We start from the raw sequence: 15329 nt of genomic DNA, 5'->3' as shown, positions 1-15329 counted from the left end.
GGAGGTGGTGGAGGCTGGGTGCTGTGCAGGGGCTTAGGAAATGGGTGCTGCTGGGAATGGGTGGGAGACCCTGACCCAGTGGGGTAACTTGGGTGAGTGCAAGTGGGAGGAGAAAGCAGCAGGTTGCAGGCCCTGGGCACTCGAGGCCCCAAGGTTCTGAAAATGAGAGCAAAGGGATCAGGTCATGACATCCTACAGGAGCATTTACTTGTGCTTGTAGCCACTCTTCCCGCCATGTACCACATTGGGGTCTCCCATTTCAGAGAGTAGTTCCTGCTCAGCCTTGTGTAGTTCCTCAGTGGGGTGGTAGCTGCACATGGGGAGTAGTTGATGACCACGCGCACCAGTCCACCTTCTGTTTCTGTGACATGCATTATTTCTACCACCGCCCTTACAGAAACACTGTTGGTTGACATAGGTAGGGTCAGTTTTTCATATTTGGAAGCTCCTGCATTCCCTGAATGAAAATATTTTGAAATAACTTAATTGTCTAAGATTTCACTTTAATGATTTTTTTTTTTAAGATTTTATTTACTTGAGAGAGACAGAGAACAAACATGAGTATGGAGGAAGGGCAGAGGGAAAGGGAGAAGCAGGGGAGCCTGATGCAGGGTTGGATCCCAGGACCCTGGGGGTCATGACCTGAGCCAAAGACAGTCGCTTAACTGACTGAACCACCCAGTTGCCCCAAAGCCACTCTTCTAATTCCGAATCCAACTCCTCAGTGACCCATTTGGATCAAGAGTGCCTTATGTTGACATCTGGGATCCTGATACCATTGATAGAAGAGAATCAAGCATGTTTGTGTAACCTGGAGAAAACCTTCATTTTTTTTTTTTTTTAAGATTTTATTTATTAATTTGACGGAGAGACAGTGAGAGAGGGAACACAAGCAGGGGGAGCGGGAGAGGGAGAAGCAGGCTTCCCGCCGAGCAGGATGTGGGGCTCGATCCCAGGACCCTGGGATCATGGCCTGAGCTGAAGGCAGATGCTTAACGACTGAGCCACCCAGGCACCCTGAAAACCTTCATCTTTATTGGAAAGCTCTCAAAACTATATCCCCGAAACTCTAATTTCTCAAATGTTAATGTTTGCCACAAAAAAGTACTGTCAAATGGGGATAAGCAAATTTAAACGGATTTCTTTTGTGCTTGATATATAGTGCAGTTTTGTAATATTTCTCAAACATAGATGATCATTGAATCTTTCTATTGGGGCACAGTACTTACCTTCCAGCAAAGTGTGTGTTCTTTGGAATGTAATTTAAAAAACACTACTCCAGAGATAATCATTTAGGTTGTTAACTCAATAAAAATACTTAAAGCATTTACTGCTATGTTTTAGATTTTGTAGACATAGAGAAAAAAAAAAATCCCTTCCCTCAAGAAGCTCTTGGTTTAGAGGGGGTGCAATAAAATAACTAGAGTATACCATAATAAATACTGTGATAGAAGCCAAGATTCTTGGAACCAGTCAATGAAGTGAGTTTTGGAGAATGACTGCAGTTAATCTGTTGAAGAGGTGGAAGAGGGCTATTTAATTTAGTTTTATTTATTTTATTTTTTAAAAAAGATTTTATTTATTTATTTGAGAGAGAGAGTGGGCGAGAGAGCAGGAGCATAAGGGCGGGGCAGAGGGAGAGGCCAACTCCCCTTTGAGCAGGGAGCCTGACTTGGGGCTGGATCCCAGGATGTTGGGATCACGATCTGAGCTGACCTGAGCCCAAGGCAGATGCTTAACCGACTGAGCCACCCAGGCCCCCTGTGGAGGGCTATTTTAAAGAGAAGGAGCAGCTGGTGAAAGCACAGAAGTGTGAGAGTACTTTCTATATTATATATTTGAGTTTAGAGGATCCTTTATAAGTTTTAAAATTCAGTATGGAAATATGTAATTTTGTAAATTATAAATTGTTTTTGCATTTTTACAGGATGAACTCACCATTTTTACTTGCTGTGAGAACAAACAGCAAATGGTGGAATTTTTAATAGAAAGAGAAGCAAATGCACATGCAGTTGATAAGTTGCAAAGGTACAGTAGTTTTGGGTTTTTTTTTTAAAACCTTATATTGTTCTAGAGTGGTACAGTTACTCAAGTCATAAAGATTAACTTAATAAGAAGAGGATTAATTTATATAGTGAAAAATGTCTACATGTCATCAGTTAGGCAGAAAGCAATTATTCTGATGGGGCAACATGAAGAACAGTATATGGTAGAATTTATATTCCTTCATATTATTGACTGATGTCATTTGCAGTCTTTTTTTTTTTTGCCATACAATTTTATATTAGCTAAAGGGGTTTCATATTAGTTTTATTAGTTTTATAATGTGTGGACTCCTAACTTTTATTTTACTTTATGATGCAATATTGGGCTTCTTAACCCTTTTATAGTATTTTTGAAACTTCTACTTCATATATATTTTCCTTAAAAGATGAATATGAAACATAAATAGGAGTTGCTTTGTCTTTTGGATGACTCTTTGCTTTAAATTGATTTTTGTTTTTGAAGAATACTGATGTTAGATGATCCTTAAGTGATTATTAATTACTCTTACCAGATAATATGGGCTCATCATCCTTTTTCATGTTCAGTATATATTTTTTTTGTTTTCATTGGTAAGGATAGAAGGATGAAAGATAACTTTAATTGAATAGACTTTTCCTTTAATGAGGACAAATCATAGGTGGGTATAAAGAGAAAAGAGATGGGCTTTAGATTGACACAAGACTGGGTTTAATTCCTAGCTTTCCTACTTGCTGGGTGTGTGACTTTGGAAACATTACTTATCATAACCAGATACATTTCCTGATATGAAAAGGATAATAATATATCCTTCAAGCGTGGTTGTGTGTAATATTTCATATATATATATATATATAGCATTTAATTTAGTGCCTACCACGTGCTTATCTTAGCATCATTAACTGCAACTATGACTGTTTTATTACCATTAGTATGAATACTGTTATTTTAAGCCTGCAAATAAGATTTTTTATTTTTTAATATTTTTTTATTTTTAAAGATTTTATTTATTTGAGAGAGAGAGAGAGAGCATGAGCAGGGGGAGGGGCTAGAGCAGGGAGCCAGACCTAGAGCTCCATCCCAGGACCCCGAGATCATGACTGAGCTGAAGGCAGACGTTTAACCGACTGAGCCACCCAGCGCCCCTGCAAATAGCTTTTTATACGGACCTGTCCTCTAGATGGCTTGGAAGTACACTGTATCAGATTAAGGAAGAAATGGGGAATTCTTTTTTAAAATCTTTACCTACTCAGATAAGTGACCTCAGCATAGTTTCGTGTTCATTAAAGGATTTTTTTTTTAAGATTTTATTTATTTATTTATTTATTTATTTATTTATTTATTTTAAAGATTTTATTTATTTATTTGACAGAGACAGAGACAGCGAGAGCAGGAACACAAGCAGGGGGAGTGGGAGAGGGAGAAGCAGGCTTCCCGCTGAGCCGGGAGCCCAATGTGGGACTCGATCCCAGGACCCTGGGATCATGACCTGAGCCGAAGGCAGTCGCTCAACCAACTGAGCCACCCAGGCGCCCAAGATTTTATTTATTTATTTGACAGAGAGACAGCGAGAGAGGGAACAGAGCAGGGGGAGTGGGAGAGGGAGAAGCAGGCCCCCCGCCAAGCAGGGAGCCCGATGCAGGGCTTGATCCCAGGACCCTGGGATCATGACCTGAGCCGAAGGCAGACACTTAACGACTGAGCCACCCAGGCACCCCCATCAAAGGACTTTAAATTAGCAACTTCTACTGTCATAGCCAAGTAGGACAAGGGGCTTCTTTTTTGTCCTTTCATTTTAGCCATGGAGGTATTTACAAAGATGAGCACTTGAACTTGTTAATGGTCAATTCTGTACTGACAGGCAAGATATTAACCTGATAAAGTATATCAAATTAGCTGTTTAAATAACTCTTAAGTTCCTAAGGGTGAAGTTCTCTCTCTGTTATTTTAGAACAGCCCTCATGCTTGCTGTACATTAGGATTCTGCGGATCTAGTCAGGGTTCTTCTTCAGCAAGGTATTAATATCTTTTCTGAAGATGCGTGTGGATGGACTGCAGAAGAATATTCTATTTATAATGATCTTAAAGTGTAAGTGTTTACATTAAAATGTTAGTTATTACTAAACTGAGGTATATAATAATTCAACTGTTTTGTTTTTTTTTTAAGAATTTATTTATTTATTTGACAGAAACAGCGAGAGAGGGAACATAAGCAGGGGGAGTGGGAGAGGGAGAAGCAGGCTTCCCGCTGAGCAGAGAGCTTGATGTGGGGCTCGATCCCAGGACCCTGAGATCATGACCTGAGCCGAAGGCAGACGCTTAACAACTGAGCCACCCAGGCACCCCTGTTAGTTCTTATGTAACAGATGAGAATTCATTGTTTGATTCAGGCAGTTTGGGAATGGCAGTGAGTTAGCCCATGTCATTTGCCAGAAATCAAGAAAAAGGCTAGACTAGTAAGAAGTAGTAATGGTGCAGGAATCTTTTTCTCAGGACTATTGAGACCTTTATCCTTAGGGATCCTAACTGTATCTGTTTCATTCCAAGTATAACCATTATGCATGGGGTACAAATAATGTTACATCTGTGTTTTTTCTTTTTCTTTTTCTTTCTTTCTTTTTTTTTTTTGTAGATTTTATTTGAGAGAGAGAGAGAGAGCACAGGTGGGAGAGGGACAGAGGGAAAAGCAGATTCCCTGCTGAGCAGGGAGCCTGATGTGGGGCTCCATCCCAGGACCCCAAGATCGTGACCTGAGCCAAAGGCAGACGCTTAACCGACTGAGCCACCCAGGCGCCCCAACATCTTTGTTTTTTCGAACTAGTTACTTGGGTCTTGAGATGTTCAGTTTAGTAGAAGACCCTATACTTTCCCTTGAGGGCTATCTCCTATACTTTCCCCCTTGAATTTTTCAAGAACCTGGCAAGTTCCCTAAGACCAAAGAGACCATCTTTTTTCACAAGTCATTTGGAAGGAAAAGACCTTCTTATCATTCCCTTGTTTCCTCTGATTCTACTACTACAGCATTGCCATTGAAACTGGTTCTGCAGGGCACCTGGGTGCCTCAGTTGGTAAAGCGACTGTCTTTGGCTCAGGTCATGATCCTGGAGTCCCAGGATTGAGTCCTGCATCAGGCTCCCTGCTCAGCAGGGAGTCTGCTTCTCCCTCTGACCCTACCCCCTCTCATGCTCTCTCTCTCAAATAAATAAATAAATAAATAAATCTTAAAAAATAAAGTAAGAAAGAAACTGGTTCTGCAGTCTGGTCATGATTGACCTTTGCTCCTAGGATGCCCTTGCTGATCCACATTCCTCAGTCTTCATAGTGATCCACAGTTAGACTTCAAAGTTACAACTTTTTTTTAGTTTACTACATATGCTTATATGCTCAGCTATTCCAAAGCACCAGCACCCTGTTCTGTCAGCTGGGCCTCCTGGCTTTAGCCCACACACCCTTCCCTTCACACTCAAAAGCCTTACGTGAAGCCCATATGTTAGCCCAGACCTTCATGAGGAATTATCCTTGTCTTTTCTGCTAGCAGATGGTAGTTGGGACCATTCTAAGCTGTTAAAGAGGTTCAAATAATGCTGCAGGAAGAGACTGGACTTCTCTTTCTCCTTTGTTACTAGACCTATATCCCAAGCCTGCTTTAAATCCTGTGGAGCGCCTTTTCTTATTAGATGACGAAAGGTCTCATATTGCCCTTCCCAGAGTAGTGGGCATCACCTTTCCCGAAAGGCCATGTTTTGGGTTTAATACTTCCTTAAATCCTCTTAACAACCTTGTAAAATAAGGCAGTAAGATGCCTGTTTTATAGAGGAAGACTTTGAGCCCAAGAGAAGTGGCTTGTCCAAGAGGAAATAGCTGTGAGACTTAGGACTTCTGAGTTCTAGACACTTTCCATTATGGCAAGCTAACTCTAATTTACTAACTAATTACTAAATTACTAATTCATGACTGGTTCACCTTACTTTTTTTCTCCTTTAATTACATACTTAATAAAAAGTGTATAGAACTTACAAATTTGAAGTATATGGGGTACTTCAAGTTTTGATATTAGTTCTGATATTATTTGAAATACTCTTAAGAATTTGATATTTTGGTAAATGTTTTTCATATCAGTATTACAATAGTAACATTGTTTATCACCCTTTTTTATATGTAGCAGTCGCCAACTAATTGCCGAACATAGAGAAGAAAAACTTAACAATTATTTGCAAAGTAAGAATGCAGGTAAGACTTTTCAGAGTGAATTACTTTTGGTGGTCCTAACATAGATGAAGTCAGAGTAAGGATGTTTTGATAATGAAAGAGCAATGGAAAAAAAACACAAAACCTAATGTGTAAATTGCATATGTATTTTTTTCTTTCTTTTCTTTCTTTTTTTTTTTTTAGATTTTATCTATTTATTTGACAGAGAGAGATAGTGAGAGAGCACAAGCAGGGGGAGTGGCAAGCAGAGGGAGAGGGAGAAGCAGGTTTCCTGCCTGCCGAGCAGGGAGCCTGATGTGGGGCTTGATCCCAGGGTCTGGGGATCATGAACTGACCTGAAGGCAGATGCTTAACCAACTGAGCCACCCAGATGCCCCTTTTTTTTTTCTTTGTTAATTTCTTTCTTAATAGTCTAGTATTCAGGATTATTTAAGAAGTTAATTGTAGGCATTGCTGTCATGAACAATGGGAAGAAATCAGAGGGAGACAAACCGTGAGAGAGACTGGACTCCGGGAAACAAACTGAGAGTTACAGAAGGGAGGGGGGTGGGGGGATGGGGTAACTAGGTGATGAGTATTAAGGAGGACGCGTGTTATGATGAGCAGTAGGTGTTACATGCAACTAATGAATTGTTGAACACTACATCAAAAACTTACGATGGACTATATGCTGGCTAACTGAACATAATAAAAAATTAAGTACCTCAGTATGAACAACAACAACAAAAGAAGTTAATTGAAGGTAATTTAAAATATGAGGTGGTATTGTCTGAAAAGAAATTCATTATTTTAGTCATGACCCCTAAAATCCCATAAGATATCTTTGTGAAAATAAGAAAAAGAGATTTTTAAGTTAGTATGTTTTATGTTTTCTCTATAAGCATATTATAATAAATTGAACCTGTTATGAAAATGGATCTTTTAATTTTTACAAGTGGATTACATTTAGTAAATATTATTATATCGTGATTTGTCTCCTTAAAAAAGGAACTATCCTTAAAACTGGGGACTTTACAATACCTTCCTGGTATCGTAAACAAATGGCAAACAATAAGAACTGCAAAACTTAGCTAGTATGCAGCAATACCAATGAGACTTTTTTTTTAAGGTAACTGTCTATTGCTTTTGCAATTTATTTATTTTCATTTGTTCACTTAACAAGTAACTATCAAGTGTCTTTTAGTTCCTAACTGTTATTCTGATGTTGTAGAATGCAAACATTCAAAAAACACAATCCCTGCCCTCCAGTAATTTGTTATTATCATTGTCATTTTTATTATTTACTCTACTTTATTCAGTGCTTACTATGTGCCAGAGTTCCCTAGTGGTTATGATTACCATTGTTATTTTTTTATTGGTATTTGATATGTTCCAGATACTGTAAGTCCATAGTGAGGAATTAGAGTTTTAGGAGAGTGGGTAGAATTTAGGGTAAGTATGCAGACTGAATAGTAAGTTTGCCAGGTAAAGTGGCAGAAGGACGATGTTTGGCAGGAGAAATATCCATCAAGATTACATGTTTTGCAGACAGAACAGCAGTGCAAAGGCTAAGATGTATGAGTGAACTTTGGAGGATTTATGAGCAGTTCAGTTTTGCCAGTACAAAAAGTGTGCTATGGGAACTGTTGGAATGAGGTGAATACTTAGCTAAGGCAAGCTTATGAAAGTTTTTCAGTCGTATGGAAAAGAGTAGATCTTACCCTGTAGACCTTGGGAACTTGATCAGGTAAAATGCTTTTAGCTGCAAATAATAGGTGACTTATAACAGTGACTAAAACAGGGGCACCTGGGTGGCTTAGTCAGTTAAGTGTTGACTCTTGGTTTTACACAGTCTTGGGTCATGAGATCAAGCCCCACATCACATTGGGCTCCGTGCTCAGTATGGAGTCTGCTTGAAGATTCTCTTCCTCTGTCCTTCCCCCCATTCGTGCACTCTCTTGCACGCTTCCTCTCTTTCTCAAATAAATAAATCTAAAAAAAAACCAAAACAAAACAGTGACTAAAACAATAGGAACTAGAATTGTTTTGATGGTTCAGTGATGTCATCAGGATCCCAGATGTCTCTTTTTCAGCTTTGAGGTTGGCAGTATTTTATGTCTCCCTTCCTGGTTGGCTAATTAGCAACAGCTCCAGGCCTAGTCTCACATGACAATATCCAATGACTGGAAGGACTGTTTTTCTTTATATGTTTCTTTCATTAATTAACTAATTTATTTAAGATTTTATCCATTGATTTGACAGAGAGAGAGAGAGACAGCGAGAGAGGGAACACAAGCAGGGGGAGTGGGTGAGGGAGAAGCAGGCTTCCTACGGAGCAGGGAGCCTGATGCGGGGCTCAATCCCAGGACCCTGGGATTATGACCTGAGCTGAAGGCAGACGCTTAACAACTGAGTCACCGAGGTCCCCCTCTATGTTTCTTTTATTTTTTATTTATTTTTATTTTATTCTATTTTTTTTAAAAGATTTTATTTACTTATTTGAGCTAGAGAGAATGAGAGAGAGCACATGAGAGGGGGGAGGGTCAGAGGGAAAAGCAGACTCCCTGCCGAGCAGGGAGCCCTATGTGGGACTCGATCCAGGGACTCCAGGATCATGACCTGAGCCGAAGGCAGTCCCTTAACCAACTGAGCCACCCAGGCGCCCCTATATGTTTCTTTTAAATAAGAAGAAAACTCAGAGGCTTGCAGTGAATTTCCTCTAACATTTTATAGGCTAGGTTATATCGCATGCTTGTTCCTAAACCAGTCACTGGTAAATCAGATACTGTGATTAGCTTAGAATAATCATTTCTCCTTTTGAAGCTGGGGTGAGGCCCCCTTCTTTGTGTATGGGGACAATAAATATCCAAATAAAGTTGTAGTTCTCCAGCAAGAATGAAGAATTATGGAATGGCTACCAGAGAGGGAGCCGGCAGTATTTGATGCAGGGATTCATTGGAGAATTTGAAGCAGAAGGGTAATAAAATTAGATTTGAATTAGGGCCCTCTGGTTATGGCATAAAATAGGGATCACCAAGCTTTTTCTTTAAAGGGCCAGATCGTGACTATTTTAGGCCATGTGGTTTCTCAACTCCAATTACCATTGTAGTGTGAAAGCAGCCATAGCAATATATAGGTGAATAGATGTGGCTGTGCTCCAATAAAACTTTATTTACAGAACCAGATGGCAGGTCGGACTTGGCCTGTGGCCGTAGTTTGCTGGCCCCTCATGTGGAGGATATATTGAAGGAAACCATGTAAAGAGAATGGAAGACAAAGGAAGCTTATATTTCCTTAGCCTAGTATCAGTCCATTATCAAATTTTCACACTTCTATACTGAAAAAGTCAGGAGGCTCAGTTTATTCAATTTTAAGTGTTGTTCTTTTTCTAGGCCTTATATCTTTCTCATTTTTTAAAATTGAAACAATGTTTTTAAAGATTTTATTTATTTGAGAGAGAGAGAGAGATAGGGAGCACAAGTGGGGCAGAATGGCAGGGGCAGAATGGCAGGGGCAGAGAGTGAGGGAGAAGCAGACTCCCCGCTGAACAGGGAGCCCGATGCGGAGCTTGATCCCAGGGCCCTGAGACCATGACCTGAGCTGAAGGCAGATGCTTAACTGACTGAGCCACCCACTCGCCCCCTTTCTCATTCATTTTGCTTAAAATTTTTTAATTCATTTAAGAAATAACAATAGTTGGTGGCTTTTTTTTCCCCTCTGAAAGTCATCAGTTAACAGCTCATGTTTGATTAGGGCAGTGGCAGGGGAAATATAAAGCAGAGACAGAAAAGAAGTATAGTTAATATGATTTCATGATTATTGAATGTAAAAAGTTAGGGGAGAGAGGAAATCTAAGAAGATTCATATGTTTCCAGGTTGTACACTAGCATTTAAATTGGACATGAAGAATGAGTAGGACTTTATTGGATGAAGAGAGGAGAGCGGTGGGAATAGGGAAGACCAGGTTTTTTTCTGTATATGTTGAATTTGATGCAATGTCCATGTAGTATATTTTCAGTAATTGGATAATCGAATACTAGGAGTTTCTAGCTGGAGATAGAACTTCAAGGTTGGAGGTCCAGATTTGAAATAATCTGATTAGAATTATTAAGCAAAGTGATAGCTTGGACAAAGATTGAGCTTGTCCATGGTGGAGAAACATATAGAATGAGAAGGAGGCCAGTGAACAAACCCTGGGAATACCAATATATAAGGGGTGGATGGAGGAGTCGGAGTTGGTAGAGAAGACTGAGGAGTGACTGGGGAAACGTAAGAGAGGAATTAGAGGAAGTGATGTTGAAAAAATTAAAAAAAAATATTTCAAGGAGGCGTATTACTGAAAAGAAAGAAATTACTGAAAAGAAAGTTGGATTTAACTTTTAAAAGCTCTTTGGTGGTAACCTTTTCAAAAGAATTTTTGAGTTGTACAATCTATTATTTACATGATTGGTACTTTCTATGTCCAGATATGGAAAAATAACACATCAAGTAAGGTCCTACGTAACTTTTTTGTAAGTGCAGTATCTACCCGGACAGGGTCAAGGGAAAATGGTCTAGCCTGGTGAGTAGACTTGCCAACATTTTTCCATAATTGTCCAAACCTAGGAGTCAAGTGCGAGGAAAAGTGTTGTCTTTCTTACCTGTTTCCGGTGGAGATACTTGAGTTTTTCCTCAAGTCCTTGATACGCTCTTCTGGATGAATCCTAAAACAGAAACAGCAACAGGCAGGAAGCCACTGTCAGGCCCTATCTCTGATATGGAATCATGATGCAGCTGCATTTTGAGAGTTTTAAATTTTGATCAGAAATAGTTTACAGACCTACAGTTTGGAGCCTTTTGACCTCTTTTAAATATTTTATTGCAGAAAACTAGTATAATACCAAGGAGAAAATATAAGGTGATACGCTGAATATACTAGTCTCACTAGTTTAGGAATTCTGTGTCAGTAAAAACAGTCAATACGTGACTATTTTGGTTAGTGCTGTCTCTCTTGATCCTTTTTTCATTTGCCTTCTTCTAATATCTCCACTTTTACTGCTCCTTTCTGAATTTCATCTCTAAAGAAAGCGCTAAGGAAAATTGTCTTGGAATCCAACATTATTAGAACACATTTCTACCATATGTATGTTTGACATATATGTGTATTTCCTTCTAAGGTAATGGGCTACCTAATCTAAAGTGTATCTCATATTTTATTAGTTTCTTGTGCTAAATTTCTTTGTATCTGTATCACAGTGACAAAGTTAGTGATGATGGTCAGCCAAGACTGAAAGCATTTTCTGGATTGTCAGAAATTTTTATCTGATACAGTTTTAATGGAATCTTATAGAGACTCAGTGCCTGAAGTTTTCTTGAAATGATAATCATGTAGGCATCTTCTCCCTAGCGTATACCAAAATTCCAGGTTCCCTGAAGGAAATCAAGTATACAGGATAAGACACCTGGTTTGTACCAACACTTAGGCACAGCCACTCTTACCAGCTATGGAATGGTGGGAACCCTCCCAAAATCCAAGTTCCCAGATACCAACCAAGGGCCAGCCATTCAAGTGGGATCTAATGGTGGCAGTCTTTGGCCTGCTCTATGGAATCTTTTTTGCACAGGAATTATAGCCCTGACTTAATTTTTGTTGTTGTTTTAAGATTTTATTTTAACAGCAAGTAATATGATGGTATCACATGGTACTGGTTTCAGTAGCATGATCTGTATTAAATTGAAGTGCTGGTTACTTTTTTGACTTTTGGTGAATATTTAACAGGTATTTGTACATAAATTACTGGGGCAATATTAGGTAATTAAAATCTTTTTTTTATCTTATTAAACTATCATTATGATTCTTAGATTAAACAATGATTTCTGATTTAAAATTAGAATAAAAACTCTTAATTATATAGATAATCCAGTTTTGTTTCATATGATAGTGAATCCCTGTTTATAAGATTCGATTATATAGTTGTCCATTTTTTTCTTGCCTAAGTATGCAATTAAAATTATTTGCTTTATGTATTTTCATATACTTCAATTCGGTGGATAATACCTGTATTCTGTTACTTCGGTCTTTATCTTAATTTTCACGGTGGCTGTATCTTACTTTAGTACATGGTAATAGCAGGCTCAATGGATACCTTTTTTTTTCTTCACGATAAATAGACCTTACTTTTTTAGAACATTTTCAAGTTAACAGCAAAATATAGCAGAAAGTACAGAGAGTTTCCATTTACCCCATGTTCCCATACATGCATAGCCTCCCCTGTTGTCAACATCCTGTACCACAGTGATACACTGTTTTATTTACATTACTCATTTTTATCATCCAAAGTCCATAATTTACATTCCGGTTCAGTCTTGGTGTTGTACATTCTATTGGTTTTAACAAATGTATAATGACATGGAATAGTTTCACTGCCTTAAAAGTCCTCTGTGCTGTGCCTATTCATCCCTCCCTTTGCCGCAACCCTTTACTCCTAACTTGAAAAGTTTGGCTTTTTCCAGAATGTCATATAGTTGCAATCATACAGTGGATATCTTCTTGAATGTTTATTTTTTATTTATTTTTATTTTATTTTGTTTATTTTTTTAAAGATTTTATTTATTTGAGAGCGAGAGAGAGAAAGAGAGAGAGAACTCGAGGAGGGGGAGGGGTAGGGGAGAGGGAGATGTAGACACCCCCACTGAGCAGGGAGCCCGAGGCGGGGCTCGATCTAAGGACCCTGAGATCATGACCTGAGCTGAAGGCAGATGCTTAACCGCTTAACTGACTGAGCCACCCAGGCGCCCCTCTTCTTGAATGTTTAAAAAATTAAAATTCCAAGGTAATTGAATGTAGTGATTCAAGATATTCTTTGTCCTTTGTTTTGTTTTGTGTTCATCAGTGTAGGATCTGATGACATATGCCTTACAGACTGAAAAAGTGTGATTTCTATAGACATTTGTCACATAATGGGGAGGGTTGAGAACAATGACATCATGTACTACTACCTAGAATTAACCATTGGTACCACCCTGGTCTAAGAGGTGGGTCCAGATAGACTCTCTAACAATGAAAGTAGATAGTCTCAAGAGGTTATACTTTATATCAGTAAAATCACTAAATCTTTCATACTTACCTGCAATTGAAATAAGGCCAGAGAGAGTCTGTTTGCTATGTTTTGCCATGCTGCAAAATACAGTGGCTATAGACCAAACTTTGTGATGAGATGTTTCATCCTAAACTTAACAGTCTCTGCTGAAGAGCTGGAGAAGTTCTGTTGTGTTACAGCAAAATAAATATGGTCTCTTTTAACTGCTCCTAGTAGTGGAAGTCCAGAAGAATCATGTTATTTAGGTTTGACATTGTCGGTCTATGATAATGATTCTGCTAATGATACCATTTTCTGTCAGTCTCATAGGGTTTGGTTACAATTATGGTCATTATAAACATTCACTTGTAGGTATCAAATTCTGATAAATACCATTCTTTTCTTGCATTTGGTAAATGTAGAGGAGAAAGTAAGATTTCTTAATGCATTAACTGCCTACCAATAATATAATTAATACTCATTCCAGTGTGGTTTCCAGGTGTGGTCTTGAAGGAATACTTTTTAACAAATCATCAGTCTTATACTTTTAATACTCTGTATTTTTCTATTGTTGATTTAAAATGTATTTTGCTTTTTTCTTTAGTGGTGGATAAGAGTTCTGAAGAAGAGTCTTTAAGCAGGTAGGATTTTTATGGAGTCTTTAAAATTATGTGTTAAGTAAGGGAATGCAGAGAAAAGCATTGGTTGAGTTCTGCTCTGGGCTAGACAGTATATTATGTGCTTGACATTTATTACTTATATAGTCATGGCAATAGCTTCACAAAGTAGCTCTGCTATTATAGCCTATTTTTTATGAGTCAGCTGTGGTGCAGGGAGGTTGATTAATTGACCCGTGATTGCATAGTTAATGAGTAGCAGACCCATGATTTGACTGTCAGCCTGTGTGACTCCCACCTCCATTCTTTTGTCCCTCAGCAGCACTGATATTTAGATACAGATCCTAATCAGATCAACTCAGTCAAATTTAGTTATGTGTTAACCCTGATTTAGAGTTTTCTTAAGAAACCAGGTTAGTTCAAGCATTTGTCCTAATATATTTGACAACTAGTGATAACTAGAGGTAATTACTGCAGTGGTAACTAGTCTGTTGTTTTTACTGTCAAAGATTTTAGGGTGGATCTCAGTTATCTATGGCCACAGTACATAGCTTTTACATAAGCAAGACCTAATCAGGCAAATTCTTAGATATAGTGATGTCTGCTCTCCTTGAGATGAATGATTTTTCCAGAAGTGAAGGATATGTAATCTAGGTGTAGACCATGTTACATTAATTAAATTTATCATCCATTTAGAGGATATTTCTAAATGATTCTCTATTTACTGACTTCCCAGTCTAGTTTTCCCTTTAGGCTAGTACCCTTGACTAGTTCTTTGAAGCTTCTTCTTTTTTTTGTAGACCGTTTTCTTTTTCTCCATGACTTTTCTATAATCTTTTCTTGATTTTTTTTTTTTTACTTTGTTCTCTGCTTTTCTTGGTGTTTCTTTTAGTCTATTAATTGTTTCCATTTCTGCCAGCTAAATAGTCTCTGTTTTTCTATAGACAAAATCAAAAGCACATAGAATTTCAGGATTTTAAGGAATCTTAGAGATGAATTAATCAAAATACCCTCTGGTACTGCAACCTATGTTTAACATCCTCACCCAGTGGTTGTTTAAATGGAGAATTTGAAACTCAAAAGAGATTAAAAGTGACTTATTTGGATATGATAAGTGACAGAAATGAGATTTAAATTCAAGTTTTTTCCTTTTTCTCATCTTGTAGGTAAATGTTTTAATAATTGAAAGATGGAGAGGGGGTCTTGTGAACACAGTGAAAGGGGGGTAAGGAAGGAGTTAGCAGGAGAGGCCAAGTTTCAAGAAGAATAACACTGGGTTGATAGTTTTAGAAAAGATGTCAGAATATGGGGTTTATGACAAGTTAGATAAGGATGAATTATAGGAATGAAGGACACACACACACACACACACACACACAGGAATGAAGGACACAGGATATTGGGAGTTGTTTAGAAAGGCATATTAAAATAGAGGGTTGAAGAG

At 38.3% G+C, this 15329-nt stretch overlaps 1 long non-coding RNA gene across 2 annotated transcripts; it reads left to right on the top strand.

The window, feature by feature from the left end:
• Positions 1–10: 10 nt before the first annotated feature.
• LOC145721691 (uncharacterized) lies at positions 11–15005 on the top strand. 2 transcript variants are annotated; one of them, XR_014145536.1, is made up of 4 exons: positions 11–2028; positions 3974–4111; positions 6185–6252; positions 13873–15005. It is a non-coding gene; the product is annotated as an uncharacterized LOC145721691 (long non-coding RNA). The 2 variants fall into 2 exon arrangements; XR_014145535.1 differs by lacking the exon at positions 3974–4111.
• The last annotated feature ends 324 nt before the right edge of the window (positions 15006–15329 follow it).

Source organism: Leptonychotes weddellii, chromosome 5 (assembly GCF_054177405.1).
Source record: "Leptonychotes weddellii isolate Sample4059 chromosome 5, ASM5417740v2, whole genome shotgun sequence".
Taxonomy (NCBI): Eukaryota; Metazoa; Chordata; class Mammalia; order Carnivora; family Phocidae; genus Leptonychotes; species Leptonychotes weddellii.
The sequence above is the reverse complement of the archived record's forward strand: the minus strand, read 5'-3'. Positions and strand labels throughout refer to the sequence as shown.